The sequence below is a fragment of the Cyanistes caeruleus genome, chromosome 19 (genome assembly GCF_971803275.1).
Source record: "Cyanistes caeruleus chromosome 19, bCyaCae1.hap1.1, whole genome shotgun sequence".
NCBI classification, from domain to species: domain Eukaryota; kingdom Metazoa; phylum Chordata; class Aves; order Passeriformes; family Paridae; genus Cyanistes; species Cyanistes caeruleus.
The window spans coordinates 1327180-1342369 of NC_141719.1; positions in this window are offsets into that span (position 1 = coordinate 1327180).

Below are 15190 nucleotides of genomic sequence, written 5' to 3' on the forward strand. Positions count from 1 at the left end.
AAACGGAGCCAGTGCTTTTCCAGACTGATCCAAAATGCTGTGCCCAGGGATTGCAGGAGAGCCCAGAAGCAGCAAGGGTGGAGATGTCCTTGACACTGTTGTGGTCAGGAAGGGACTGGCTGGGCCCAGAAGGAATTGCAGGTCTGGAGGGGAATTGTGGCTGCTGCACACACAGAAGGCAAAGGATGAACAAGGTTCAGGCCTGGCAGGACAATTTTGTGAGTGGTGAGACTTCAACCCGCTCCAGAATCCACTATTTGTCTTCTCCCTCAATCCTGTGGCCCCCGGCCCTTCAGAACCCTTCAAATGTCCCTGTCCCAGGTCCTGGTGTGGAAGATTTGTCAGGAGGCACGGGGACCTTCATTTGCCTGGAGTTCCCCAGGAATGGCTGCTGGGCCTGGCACAGCCAGGAGAAGGTGGGCAGACCTTGGGGATTGAGTTCAAGACTTTGGACCTCCAAGGTCTGGGATTTCAGGAGATGCTTTTGGTCAAAGCCACAGAGGGTGGTTTGGTAGAATGAAGTGGATGAATAAGTGAGGAAATCAAGGCAGAGACCTGCAGTGCTCCTTTCCTTTGTACAAGTCTGGCTCTGAGTTATCCATGTCATCAGCTCTTAGGCTTTTCTGATATTTTTGACCAAAAAACCTGGAAAGAGGCCAAAGGATTAGTGGGAAGAAGCAAAGCAGATTGTGACAGGCCTGGGAAGTTTCCTTGGCAGAGATCTCTGGTAAAGGAGCAGGCCAGGAGTTCCTGGTGACACATCAGGCAGGGGGGAAATCATCCAATTAGGGGGAATGTTCATCCTTGCCCTGTTCAGCTCAGGAGGTCACCACCTGGGGCTTCCCAGGTGTTCTGTCCCAGGGACATCACTCTATTTAATCCCAGCAGTTTGCCTGGCACTGATAAACTGGCCCCCTGAAAGACATTCCAAAATTGAAGCCAGAATGGAATTCTTGTGCTTTTCCACTTTTCTCTGTCCACCAGGATTCTCTTCTTGCCCCTTGATATTTGGCTTGGTTTGTTTTGTTCAACTTAAAATTAAAAGCTCTTCCTTTTTTTTTTTTTTTTTGTTTTTAATCCAAGGATTTGGGAAGTTCATAACATGTTAAATCTCTCTCTAATCTCATAAATATAAATGACAATATTGTGATGAGCCAAAGAGGTGCAGACAAAGCAGGATCATTAAATCTGAGACTTTTAATGGATAATACATTCCCTCATCTGAGACTGATGAGGAGAACTTTACTTTCTGTATTTTCTCTCTCATGGAGAAATGGGGATGAGAAAAATGAAATACCTTCAGGGCTGCTTTTGTGCAGTTCCAAACACCCCAAACCTCTCACTGCAGCTCCAAACATCCAGAACTGCTTAGGGGACTGAATATTCCTAAATTTTGGGCAAGGTGTGACTGGGGTATGCTGGAAAACCAGCAAGTGAGATTTTATTGTCCCTGCTGTGAGGAACAGCTGGATCTGGCTGGAGTGGGTTCCATCCACTGCTTTAATTAGTGTTTGGGAAGCCTCTTCACTCCAATATTTCTCTGTCTTCCCTCTTTTTAATCAGGAAAATCTTCCCTGAAGCAGGACACCCAGGGAAGGTGTGTGTAACTTCAGCCACAGAAATACTTCACGGGACAATTGCAATGTGGAATAAATTGCTGGGATCCTTTCCCATCTAATTCCACCCCAGCTCACAGTGGGATGCTCAGGGTAATCAGGATCAAACACGGCAAAGCTGTCTGACAGCATCAAAGACAATGTTTGATGGCCAGAAATCCATTCCTGAGCAGACATCTGTGCACTGGAGCAGCCATGAGATGATATTCATTCCTCACAGAGTGGGCTCTGAAATCCCCCTCCTCCTCCTCCTGCCCAAACACAGAATTTGCATTGATTTAGGAAGTCTTGCAGCCTTTGAAACTGTGTGTTAATTAAAAATGCTCCATTCACAGGAGAGCAGGGGGAAGGTTTGTGGCAGGAATTGCCACAGATCTTGCTGCAATTCCAGCACCAGCTGCAGGGACTCGGGGGTGTCCCTGTGGACACTGCCAGCCCTTTGGAGCATTCCTGGGAAAGGCAGGGAAGTGCTGACATGGAGCTGGGATCATCCCTGTGCTCAGCAGGGCTGCCTTTACTGTCACAGTCATGGAATGGGTTTGGTTGGGAGGAACCTGAAAGTTAAGTGTGACTTTTCATCCCAGTTTTTAATGCTGATGAAACGGTAGGTCCAAAAATGATCTTTCAGAGCCCTGCCCTTCCTCCATCCCTGCTGAAAACCTTTGGATGGGGCCAGGAGGGAATCTCCAGGGTCTTTCCCTTCCTGAGATGTTCCTGTCATGGCCATTTCCATTTTCCCAGTACAAAATCATCCCAAAACATCTCAGTCCCTGCGCTCCGTAATTGCTGTTTCTCTCATTCCCACACTCTCTTTCCTAGGAAGCCTTCACCTGCTTCTTTTGTGATTTCCAAGGATTATAAATGAGGACATTTATTTCACATTGCAGGCAAACTTGTTTGGAGTAGCAACAATTGTAAGAATAGGCAGCAGCTGTGAAAGACATTTTATTTTTCCTTCTGAATAGCAAAAGTTTCTCATTTACCTTCCAGACACTCTGGGAACACGCTGCTCTGGAATTAAATACATGTTACCAGCAAAGAATCAGTGGGTGAAAGGAGAGGTTGCTTGAAAATCCATTTCACTGCTTCTGAGCAAAATAAAGGACTTGGAAAATACAGCAGACAACTCCTCTGCAGTGCTCAGATTGGAATCAGCCTCTCCAATGCCACGGAGAGTTTCTCACCAGAAGGAAACCCTGCCTGTGCTGACCTCTGTGAGCTGGCTCAAACATCACCCTATTCTTCTGGAAGCCACCAGATGCCACCAGGCTCCCAGCAGCAGTGTCCCACCTGCCACGGCCTGGGGTGAGAGGTGCAGCAAAGGCAGGCTGGGAGTGAGCTGGGGGAGCCACCAGTGCAGTGGGGACGAGCAGCACATCCCTGATCCCATGTGCTGATCCAGCCTGGACCAGAGCAAAGATTTGGGATGGTTTAAAATCCTTCTGTACCCAGGTCAAAGGCACAAAATGACCTTGCCTGAGTCTGTTTGATAAATAAGAAAAATGACTTTAGAAATGTCTCCCACTCCCTGAATTTCTCTTTTTCCTCCCCTATTTTGGCTCATTACAAAACCTGACGATAATTTATTTCATGAAAGTTTTGCCAGCTTCTGACAGGACCTGCTGAGTCTTTTGGGCAGCAGACAGAGGTGCTGGTGAACCTGAAATGCTGCTTGGGCTGAAGGCTGACCTGATTTCTGTTCAGAGCTCTGTTCCAACAGTCCCTGTGTCACCTGGTGTCCCTCTGAGACATCCAGACCTTGATTGTCCTTCATGTGCTGCAGAGCTTTGCTTTGGAGCTGACGGGAAAGATGGAGAGGGACATTTTACAAGGCTTTGACGGGACAGGGGGAATGAGCCACAGAATTAACCCGGCTGGAAAAGACCTTTGAGATCACTGAGTCCAACCTGTGACCCAACACCTCCTCATCAACCAAACCCAGCACTCAGTGCCACATCCAGGCTTTCCTTAAACACCTCCAGGGATGGTCACTCCCCCACCTCCCTGGGCAGCCCATTCCAATGCCTGTCGGCCTGAAAACTCAGCTTTTGGAGCTTGTTGACATAGTTTCTAAAGAGCTTTCCCAGGACAGTAACTGTAAACATAGATATGTATACATTTCTTCTGTTACATGTCTTTTGATGGACATCTCTCACGGCCAGTGTGGTTGGAAAGGTATTATCCTGACTACCCAATCCCTGGCCGTGGTCAGAAACCTGTAAACTGTCAGAGAAGAAATGAAGTGCTCTTTTTTCTTCATCATACCTTGAGCTGCGTCCGTGTGACTTATTTTGTGTCCAACAGCGACAAATGCCAAACCACCCTTTCTGTGAGGAGATTCCTGATGTCCAACCTGAACCTCCCCGGCACAGCTTAAGGCTGTGTCCTTTCATTCCATCCAGGACGTGGATGGGATGCAGGACGTGGATGGGATGAAGGATGTGGATGGGATGCAGGATGTGTTTGGGATGAAGGACATGGATGGGATGCAGGACGTGGATGGGATGAAGGATGTGGATGGGATGCAGGATGTGTTTGGGATGAAGGACATGGATGGGATGCAGGACGTGGATGGGATGAAGGATGAGGATGGGATGAAGGACGTGGATGGGATGAAGGATGAGAATGGGATGCAGGATGTGTTTGGGATGAAGGACATGGATGGGATGAAGGACATGGATGGGATGCAGGACATGGGTGGGATGAAGGACATGGATGGGATGCAGGATGTGTTTGGGATGAAGGACATGGGTGGGATGAAGGACATGGGTGGGATGCAGGATGTGTTTGGGATGAAGGACATGGATGGGATGAAGGACATGGATGGGATGAAGGATGAGGATGGGATGAAGGACGTGGATGGGATGAAGGACATGGATGGGATGCAGGATGTGTTTGGGATGAAGGACATGTGTGGGATGAAGGATGTGGATGGGATGAGAGACATGGATGGGATGAAGGATGTAGATGGGATGTGGATGGGATGCAGGATGTGTTTGGGATGAAGGACATGGATGGGATGAAGGACATGGATGGGATGAAGGATGTGGATGGGATGAAGGACATGGATGGGATGAAGGATGTGGATGGGATGAAGGATGAGAATGGGATGCAGGATGTGTTTGGGATGAAGGACATGGATGGGATGAAGGATGTGGATGGGATGAAGGATGTGGATGGGATGAAGGATGTGGATGGGATGAAGGACATGGATGGGATGCAGGATGTGGATGGGATGAAGGACATGGATGGGATGAAGGATGTGGATGGGATGAAGGACATGGATGGGATGAAGGATGTGGATGGGATGCAGGATGTGGATGGGATGAAGGACATGGATGGGATGAAGGATGGGATGAAGGATGTGGATGGATGCAGGATGTGGATGGGATGAAGGACATGGATGGGATGAAGGATGTGGATGGGATGAAGGACATGGATGGGATGAAGGACATGGATGTGATCCAGGATATGGATGGGATGCTGAAATGCTTTGCTGTGGTGGAACTGGGAGCTCATGGACACCAGGACACCCTGGTGGGGTGAGGATATTTGGTTGCAGCTGGATGTTAAATCTGCTGCATCAACCCTTTTTTCTTTGTCTTTCTGTTTCCAGGGGCCTTCAGAGAAGGGATTGGGCTGATGCTGGAAAGGAGGAAGAATCCTTTCTCTCTGTGAAGTTCTGTATTGATTGAAGGATTTAATCTTGACTTTTTAGATGTTTATTTTTGCCCATTGTAATAAATTCTAATTAAAATCTCTTTGTGGATTTTTCATCAGGTGGCTCTGTCGTTTGGGTCTCAGGGTGCTTTGTATTTCCTGATATTTAATCAGTTCTGCTCACAGGCAGTTTTCCCTTTAAGCTCACCTTCACAACTGCCTGTGCTGCTCACAAAAATACAAATTTATTAAACAAGTTGGGAGCTCAGGGGACCAAAGAAACCCTGCAGCTGCCGGCTCTCAGTTTCCAAGTGTACATTACCCAGAGCAGCTCATTGGAGATGCAGAGGAGGGAACTCATCCCTGTCTGCTCAGGAGCACAAGAATGGAACCATCGATGCAGACAGGCTCAGCAGAACTGGGGGCACTGGAGTCCAGGATATCTGGAATTGTCCCCTGGCTCCTGTGTTCCAGCTGTGGGATCCTGTGGGATGATGCTTGAGGAGCTCAGAGCTTGTAGAAGGGTTGTGCTGGGAACACATCCAGAAAGGAAGATTCAGAATGGGAATAAACTTGGCAGAAGGTTTTGGTTGAGGGAGGAGGTGGGGACAGAAATCAGCTCATGTCCCCTGCTGTCACCCCCAGACTGAGCTGTGATCACCAGGCAGGGCTCTCTCCAATCGCTAAGCACTGCCTGGGAAAAAAACAAATGACAGAATTTGGCTTTGATTTTGGCCTGGAAACCAGTTTGACCATCCCCCAAACACAGAGCCACTTCAGGAGCACATCACCACGGTGGAGACACCTGGTTCCCAGAACAGCTCCTGCTTCCTTTGGTCCTGAGCAGAATGAGGGCCTGGTTTGGGGCAGCTCAGAGGAACCTGGGGAAGGTTTAAAAACCCAGCAGAGGGACAGGGTGGCACAGAGGGACAGGGTGGCACAGAGGGGCAGGTGTGGCACAGAAGGACAGGTGTGGCACAGAGGGACAGGGTGGCACAGAGGGACAGGCATGGCACAGAGGGACAGGGTGGCACAGAGGGGCAGGTGTGGCACAGAGGGACAGGCATGGCACAGAGGGACAGGGTGGCACAGAGGGACAGGCATGGCACTGAGGGACAGGGTGGCACAGAGGGGCAGGTGTGGCACAGAGGGACAGGTGTGGCACAGAGGGACAGGGTGGCACAGAGGGACAGGCATGGCACAGAGGGACAGGGTGGCACAGAGGGGCAGGTGTGGCACAGAGGGACAGGCATGGCACAGAGGGACAGGGTGGCACAGAGGGACAAGTGCGGCACAGAGGGACAGGCATGGCACAGAGGGGCAGGTGTGGCACAGAGGGACAGGGTGGCACAGAGGGACAGATCATCACTGGTCCCCTGTTTGTGGAGGTGCAGGGTGGCTCGGAGCTCTGCTGATGTTCTGCACCTTCTCCTTGATCCCAGAGCTGCTCCTCACCTTGCTTGTTTGCACTTTTCCTTTCAGCCCCGCTGCAGAGTGAACTCGCATTTTTGGGTTTATTTTCACTCCCTTTCCCACCCCCAGCTCGGCAGAACCATCGATTCCACGATTTTTTCTGCAGGATGAAAACCTTTTTTATTCACCAGCCATCTGGGCTTTGTTAGGCTTTGTTGAGCAAAGCTTGGATCTGGAGCTGCAGACTCCTCAGCCCTTCCCCAGCACACGCAGGCAGCACCCGGCCCTTGCTGACAGCTCCAGCAGATCCCAGATTATTTGCCAAGGGATTATTCATCCAATATGCCCATTATTTATGGAGTAATTTTCCCATTATTTACCACATTCTGCCAGCCCAGCAGCTGCATCCCAAACCTGGCAGCTCCTGCTGCTCTACAGTGTCCAAAAAATGATCCAATCTCCACAAATCCACCTGTGGAGGGTCTGACCCTCTGGACACCCCTCTGGAATCTCAGATCCCAAGGGCTCTGTTGGGACAGCCCTGGCCAAGGTGTGTGCTCTGTTCTGTGCTCACCAGTGCTGCTGAAAATCCCAGGAATTCTTCTCCAGGTGCTCCCAGGACCCCACATTTTGGGTTACCCAGGCTCAGCTCGGGGTCCAGCTCTGACAGCAGAAATCCTTGGTGTTGGGATCCCCAGGAACATGGGGGACAAGCTCTCCACATTTGTCATGGAAGAAAAAAATGCCATTCCTGATGCTCCGTGTCATTCCTTCCCCACAATATTCCTGATATTAAACCTAACCTGGCTGCTGGGTTAAAACATTTTACTGGCAGTGGTTATTTTTTTTTACATCTTAATTCTCAGATTCATCTCTCAATTCATTCCAAAGCACAATTATCATGCAGCTAATGAAATAAGTAATATTTTCTCATTCCAAGAAATCTCGTTAAGCTAATTAGCAGGCTCCTCTGGCAGCCGAGGTTGGCTTTACGCTGTTAAATGTGTGTGGGTTTATTTCTTTCCTTGTCTAGGCCCTGTCCCCTCCCTCCATGAGTGAGGGAGCAGGAAAGCAAGGAGCTGTGTCCTCCCTGGAGTAGGGATGGGCAGGGGAGACATGTCAGAGGCCAGGACAGAAAGTCCCCCTGTTTAATGTGACACCCTGAGGGGACACAGCTCGTGTCACTTTTCCAGCTCCCTGCTGTCCCTCCAGTCACCATTCCCGAGGTTCTGCTCCCTCTCCAGGATTTTTGCTCCATGCAATGTCACTCCTGCAGCAAGGGGCTGTTTGTGTCTGTCCTTCCTCGTGGGTCTGTGCTCAAACCAGCATCCAATTAGGTGAAGTTGTGTTGTTCAACTATGCAAACGCCTGTCTAGACACCCTCATTTCTGTTTGATTATAATTCAGCTGGGATCAGTTCCTGACACGGTGACATTAAATCAAACAGCAAAAACCCACCTGGATGCTGCTGCCTCCATCTCTGTAAATCAAAGCCAGGAAATCAATCCTGGAAATCGTCATGGGGGGCTCTGACATCCTGAAATTTCATTTGGAGCGCCAAGGACCAGTTTGCAAAGGAAGGTGCAGGACTCCAGGAGTTTCAGATCTTTTGTTCCAGTAAGTTCCAGCTGTGTGGAATGCCTGAGGTGAGCACAGCACCAATGTTTGATTTGGCAGAGCAAATCCAGGGGTTAAACCTGACTCTAACACAAAAACCCAACACCCAATGAGCTGCTGGGTGCACTGGGATCTTGCCCAGGGGTGCGAGATGTGTGCCACAGAAACGGTTCTGTGCTTGGGAGGAGAGCTGGGTCCCATTTTACCATCTCAAATAAAGGGAGAATGATCCCAGAAGGCATCTGCAGGAGGTTGAGCTTTCCCCTGATAGGTCTGAGTGCTCTGATGCATTCATGTCATCCACAGGGAAGGATCAGAGTTAAGGATCCAGGTCCAGACGTGCAGACAGCTCAGCCTGGGGGTGCTCAGGGTACAGCATAAACCACTTCCCACAGCAGCCCAGTGTTTAGGTTCCTGCATTCCTGAGTCCCAGCTGCTTTTTAGCCTCTCAAACAGAAACAAAAGTTTAATTTTCACTGATTTCTGAGCGATCTGACCAAAGACCTTCACAAACCTGCCAAGAGATAAAATTTGAGACTCCACATTGGGAAAGATTATAGCTCCAATTCCCTCCCTAAGACAGCCTGAAATTCCCTGTGTTGGTTCTCAGTGATATCCCTGCTCAGGATAACCTTCTGCTATTTTATTGTGTCTCTTAATTATCACCTATCCACACCCTGACAATGCCAGAGCATCCTTTGCCAATGACAATTATACCACTCCCAAAGTTGGAAAATCCCTTGCCCATGGAAAAGATCACCCCACTGTCTTCAAGTAAATTCCTATTTCATGGGAGCTGCAAACCTTTTCCCTTTCTCCTGAAAACCCCATCAGTATCCTCAGAGGAGGAGCTGGGGACTCGGTACAGAGCAGCTCCTGTCAGACATTGAGCAGCAGAGAAATTCTGTTTGACAGGATTCTGAATTAATTTGATCCAAAGCACTTCAGTCTGAATAAAGAAATGAAATCATCTGATATAGGTCAAATATTCCCCCGTGAGCCCAAGGGAAAATGGAGTGTCTTTTCAGAAAAGTGAAAATGTATTGGAATCTCACCATCCCCTGGAAAAGTGTCTGGCAGGAAATTCCTCAGCAGAAAGTTATTAATTATCTATGGTTTAGCTATGGCTTATCTCTGGTTTATTGATGGTTTTTTATGGTTCATCTATAGTTTATCTATAGTTTATTTCTGGTTCATCTATGGTTTATCTATATTTTATTTATGGTTCATCTATACTTTATCTGTGGTTTATTTACTGTTCATCTATGGTTTATTTATGGTTTTATTATGGCTTATCTATGGTTCTTTATGGTCTATTTATGGTTTTATTATGGTTTATCTCTGGTTTGTCTCTGGTTTATTTATGGTTCATCTATGGTTTATCTATGGTTTATTTGTGGTTCATCTCTGGTTTAACTCTGGCTTATTTGTGGGTTATCTGTGTTTTATCTATGGTTTATTTATGGTTCATCTATGGTTTATTCATGGTTTTATTATGGCTTACCTATGGCTCTTTATGGTCTATTTATGGTTTTATTATGGTTTATCTCTGGCTTGTCTCTGGTTTATTTATGGGTTATCTGTGGTTTATCTATGGTTTATTCATGGCTCTCTATAGTTTATTTATGGTTTATAATGGTTTATCTATGGTTTATCTCTGGTCCATCTCTGGCTGTCCATGGTTCAGATGGAGCACCTGTGCCCTTCAGCACAGCCCAGATCTGATGTGTCCCCTCAAAATCCCTCTCCAGCACCCTTTGTAGTGAGGTGTTCACAGACCAGGAAGTGTAAGAACCAAAAAACCTACTTGGAAGAATAACTTGCTAAAGGACCCTAAACTGCTGATAAATCCCTTTCAATTCATACAGAACAGAACATCTTCCAGAAAATGTTGTGCTGAGGCAGCTGGGAAGGGAAGGCTTAACATTAAAGCCACTCAGGGCTGTGCTCACCCATCCTGACAGCAGAAAAAACTGAGGAAAAAGTCAGGAATAAGCATTCCATAATTGATTTAAAAATTATATCTAGCCCAGGGGTGAGCAACAGCTGCTGAGGGCCCGTGGGCTGCACTGCAGGCAGGCAGAGAGGTGATAACGAGGAACAGGAATGGCAGAGCATTGATAAACGTGATCCAGTGGTGCAGAGAAATCCACTGGGGGATTCCGCGAGAATCAATGGATAATCAAACCAGGACTGGAATTTTGAAGGAACTTTTAGCAAGCAGCTCCAGTGAAGCAGCGGGATAAGAGGGAAATCCCTTCCATGGACTAAAATCTCATTAGAAGAGGAAGCAATGGGCTGGAATAAATGAAAGGAGGTCCCAGGGATTTGGAGTGTTCAGAGTATTCATGAGGGATCTGGAGAAGGGACAGTGCCATGAAGGGCTGTGGTCTGCTCATGCTTTATTATTCATGGGAATAGCAAGGGAAATTTATTGGAGAAGAATCTAATTGTAGGGGATGACTGCACAGGGAGGTAGCATTTGGAATTCACAGAGATGTTGGGGGAAAAGAAGGATTCACTTCCCAGACTCCTTTGAATTACCTCCCACCCCAAGGACAGGCAGCTCAGGGCTCTGCAGTGGGCCAAAAATCCCTGTGAATGTGAGGAATTATCCAGGAAGGAGAGAGAGAAGTAGAAAACACTGTTTTGTCACTGTACATTTCAGTGTCCTGATCCCCAACAGGCACAGCAGAACCAGCCAGGTGTCATTAAAGGAGGAGCAGAGGGGGAAATGGTGTTGGGAATTCAGGTCAAACAGAGCAAGATTGAAATCTTAAAAGAAAGTAGAGCAAGTCTTTTGACAGACACTGATAAAATAACAAACAGCTCAGCACAGGATGGGTTCTTGTTTGGGTATCAGAAGGAACAGGGAAAAACAAAGGGATCCAGGGACAAGGACAGTTTTGAATGGGTTTAGGAACCAGAACAGAGAACAGGGTTGAGGGTACGGGGTTAAATATGGGACAGAAGGGGCGGATCTGAGGGTCAAGGGCCAATAGGGATAAGGGAAAGTGGTGTAGGGGAGGGGCTAAGAATTGGGGGAACCAATAGGATCACAGGGGCAGAACACTGTGGCTAACAGGCCAATGGGGATTGAGGGAAAGGAGAACATTCTAGAGAAGTTACAGGTGAATGGGGGCTGAGCAGGGGGACATAAATTTGGCAAACCAATAGGGGAACAAACTTAACAATCCATTAAGATATAACTGCAGTTCTGTGGGAGGGAGGCCTTCTCTCACCCCAGCCACAAGAAGTGTTATTTATTGCCTCCTTTCCAAGACTGCGGTATGGGGATTTTAGTCATAGGCCCCTGGGCCTCCACACTCTTCAACCCAGAATGTTCCATAACTCTGGAGAGCAGAGGGCTGGCACTGCAATAGGGGTGCCACTCAGGTGTCCAGATGTTCCCACTCAGGGATCTGCTCACCCTCCTCACAGCCAGCTCTGTTTTATGGTGCACAGAATGGATCCAGGCTTTGGGAAAACAGCCCTGGAAGCTCCCTGAGAGCAGCCCCAGGGGTGCTCCTCACTGCAGTGGGGCCCCAGGTGAGAAGGCCTCGTTGTTTCTGGCTGATCACTGATGCTCACCCTGCTCACCTGGACTCACGCTTTACTTGCTTTACCCCTTTTATGAACTTTCCTGGCCATCACTGGGCTCTTGGCTGGCTCTTGTCCCTGTTCCCTGCCTGTGTAGGGCACAGTGGCCCTGTCCCCTCTGTGCTGAGGACTTGCCTTCCAGGCTGTCCCCTGCTCCCCTGCCCTGAGGAGCTGCCTCATGTCCCCGTGAGCCTGCAGTGCTCAGAGGTGGCAGCAGGGAGGAAGAGGAGCTCTGGCAGGATGGGACGAGGGGACGCTGATGCTTTCCCACAGCTTTTCCCAGATTGTCACTGAGCCCAGCTCAGGCAGCTGAAGGGACACTGGGCAGGGACATTCCTGCCTGGAGGAGCCCTTGTGGCCATCCCAGTGGGTGTTCTCTGCACATGGGCTGTTTGCTGGGCTGCTCCTGCCAGCCCTGTTTGGAAAGAATCCTCTGCACAGATTTCTCGTGGGAAAACCTCCCACATGCTGAGCCAGGAGGGTCTCGTGGACAAACGGGAACAGCAGCAATCCCAAATGCCACAGAGCCCCTGCCAGGCTGCATTCCCACAGCACCCCCAGCCCAGCACAGCCCTGGGGCTGCCTGCTCCGTGCCAGGGCACCCCAAACACAGCTTCACCTGTGCACAATAACAGGTAACAGGAGGCTGAGGGAAACATGCACTTGGTTACGGCATTTATGAACATTATTTACAGCAGCCCTGCACAGCCACAAGGAGACAGCACGTGTGACAGATGTGCAGGGCTCTCTGCTGTGCTTTGTCACCAGCAGAGCTCCTCTGGAATGATGATGAGTTGTTCCTGCAAGGCAGCAGTGATTCCTGCTCCTCTCAGTCCGAGTTAACCTTTGGTGGCCTTGCCTGGGGTGCCCACAGGAGGCTGCACTGGCAGTCGTGTCCTTTTCCTGCAGTGAAGATGTGGTAATTAGTCCACAGTTACCTTCCTGCCCTACTTTGGAAATGACATTTACTCCTAGAGTTTCTCTGGCTAGTGCTCTTTAGCGCTAATTAATTCTGTGCTGCTCATGAGGGCTCTGCTCCATCGCTGGGGGAGCCTTGGCCACCCGTGGAGCTCCTTCTCCTTCCACTCACTGATGCACCAGTAATTGGCCTGACTCCCTCTGCCCCTTCCTGAAGACGTTTCTCCATCTGCAGAGCTCGCAGGGATGGCAAATGTTAATGTGCAATTGATGGAGCAAAGAATTTCTTGCAGGAAGTTGCTGATCCATGAGCTCGGTCAGGCAGCGGGCACCAGCGAGGGACACTGGGTTACACCCCCTGATCTGCCTCAGAAATGGCCAAGAATTGTCACTCATGAATGCCCCTAATTGCTGAAAACATCAGAGCAAAGCAGTCCCAAGCACTTTGCACATTCCAGTGGGAAAATTGAGGGTCTGACAGGGAAATCCCTCATGGCACAGGGCAGGCCCCACAGAGAATCCCAGACCTTCAGAGGCCAAAGGGGGAGATTCATGTAGAGCCTTTCAAGCTCTCTGCAGGGCTTGATGCCGTTATCATGCCCTGATAAAGAGCAGGAAAATCAAATTTCCAATGAGGGGAAATGAATGTTCTCCTGCACAGACACCTGAGCTCCCCCAGCAGCGCTGATTTTACTGCTGTGTAAACCTCTCACAAGTGTGTGGTTTCACTTATAAATGGCACCAGTGCTGTTTTATGGGGAGGGGGAGGGAATTCCCCACAAATTTTGAGCAGTGGATGAACAGAAACACCCGGTAAATCAGCAGGGAGGAGGAGGAGGAGGAAGAGGAGGAGAGGGGCAAACGCTGTCACAAATCTGCGGGGCTGTCATGCACACGGGGAGGCTGTGCCTGAGTGACTGTGGGGCTGTGGTTTCTGGGGGCTGGAGCTTTAAATCTCCCTGAGAAATTGCAGGATTGCAGCTCCAGGGGCCTGCAGAGCAGGACCAGCCAGGGAGGAGTGAGAACCTCACACAAAGGCTCTCCTGGAGGAGCCTTGTTGGCTTCTCTCCTGCTGAGCAGGGCTAGGGTTAAGGTTAGGGTTAGGATTAAGGTTAAGTTTAGGTTTAGGATGAGACTTAGGGTTGGTTAGTATTAGGATTAGTGTTGGGGTTAGGATTAGGATTACAGTTAGTTTTATAGCTGCGGTTACAGTTGGGTTTGGGGTTCACAGAGGTTTAGAATTACAGTTAGAGGAGGGTTAGGTTTAGGATAATGGTTTGGGTTTTTCTTAGGGTTAGAATTAGTGTCAGTGTTAGGTTTAGGTGGAGGATTAGGATTACACTCAGTAGGGTTTGCTGACCTGTTCTTACCTTAGTCTGAATCCCATGGCAGGTATCAGACTCCTTCTGACATGGAAGGAGCACTCATGGAACAGGATCAGGGGGCTGGAGGAGCCCTGGAGGGGCTAATCCAGACAACCCCAGACCCTGAGCAGTTCTCAAAGAGCACCTCATCTTTCAGGATTGAGGGGAAATCCATTAAATCAGTGAGTATTTATGGTATAGGAAGGTTTTAATCATCCAAGCCTGAGTATCACATCAAAACAGAGAAATGCTCAAATGCTCTACTTGACATTTGGGGTTCCCTGTGAATTAAATGTAGTGAGGCAAACGATTTCATGAAATTGAGTATGAAATAACAGAATCTCAGAATGGTTTGGGTTGGAAGGGACTTGATCCCACCCAGTGCCACCCCTGCCATGGCAGGGACACCTTCCCCTGTCCCAGTTTGCTCCAAACCCCATCCAGCCTGGCCTTGGGCACTGCCAGGGATCCATGGGCAGCCACAGCTGCTCTGGGGACGTGTGCCAGGGCCTGGCCACCCTCACAGGGAGGAATTCCTTCTCCATATCCAACCTAAATTTCTCCTCTTTCTGTCTGGACCCATTCCCCCATGTCCTGCCACTCTGAAGTCCCACTCCAGATCTCCTGGAGTCCCTTTAATCCTTGAAAAGGGCTCTAAATTGACTCCGAGCCTTCCCTCCCCCAGGTGAAGACTCCAGATGCTCTCCATCCCCACTGCAGACCAGTTCACCCCAGTGCTGCCAGCCCTCTCCAGCACAGGGAGCAGCGTTCCTGTGCCGTGCCAGGGGTGAGGCAGGGGGTTGCAGTGCCCAGCTGATGCTCCCCAAACCACGCCAGGCCCCTGGGTTTGTCCCTGCAGGCAGGAGGAGATGGGCAGCTCCTTTGTGCTGCCTCCCGTGCTGCAGAGCCAGCCTGCAGCCATTCTTTTTATTGCTGATGCTGCTTCCTATGGAAACAATTTAGTGCTAATAAGCTCCATTTATAATAGTAAGGAATGGTTCG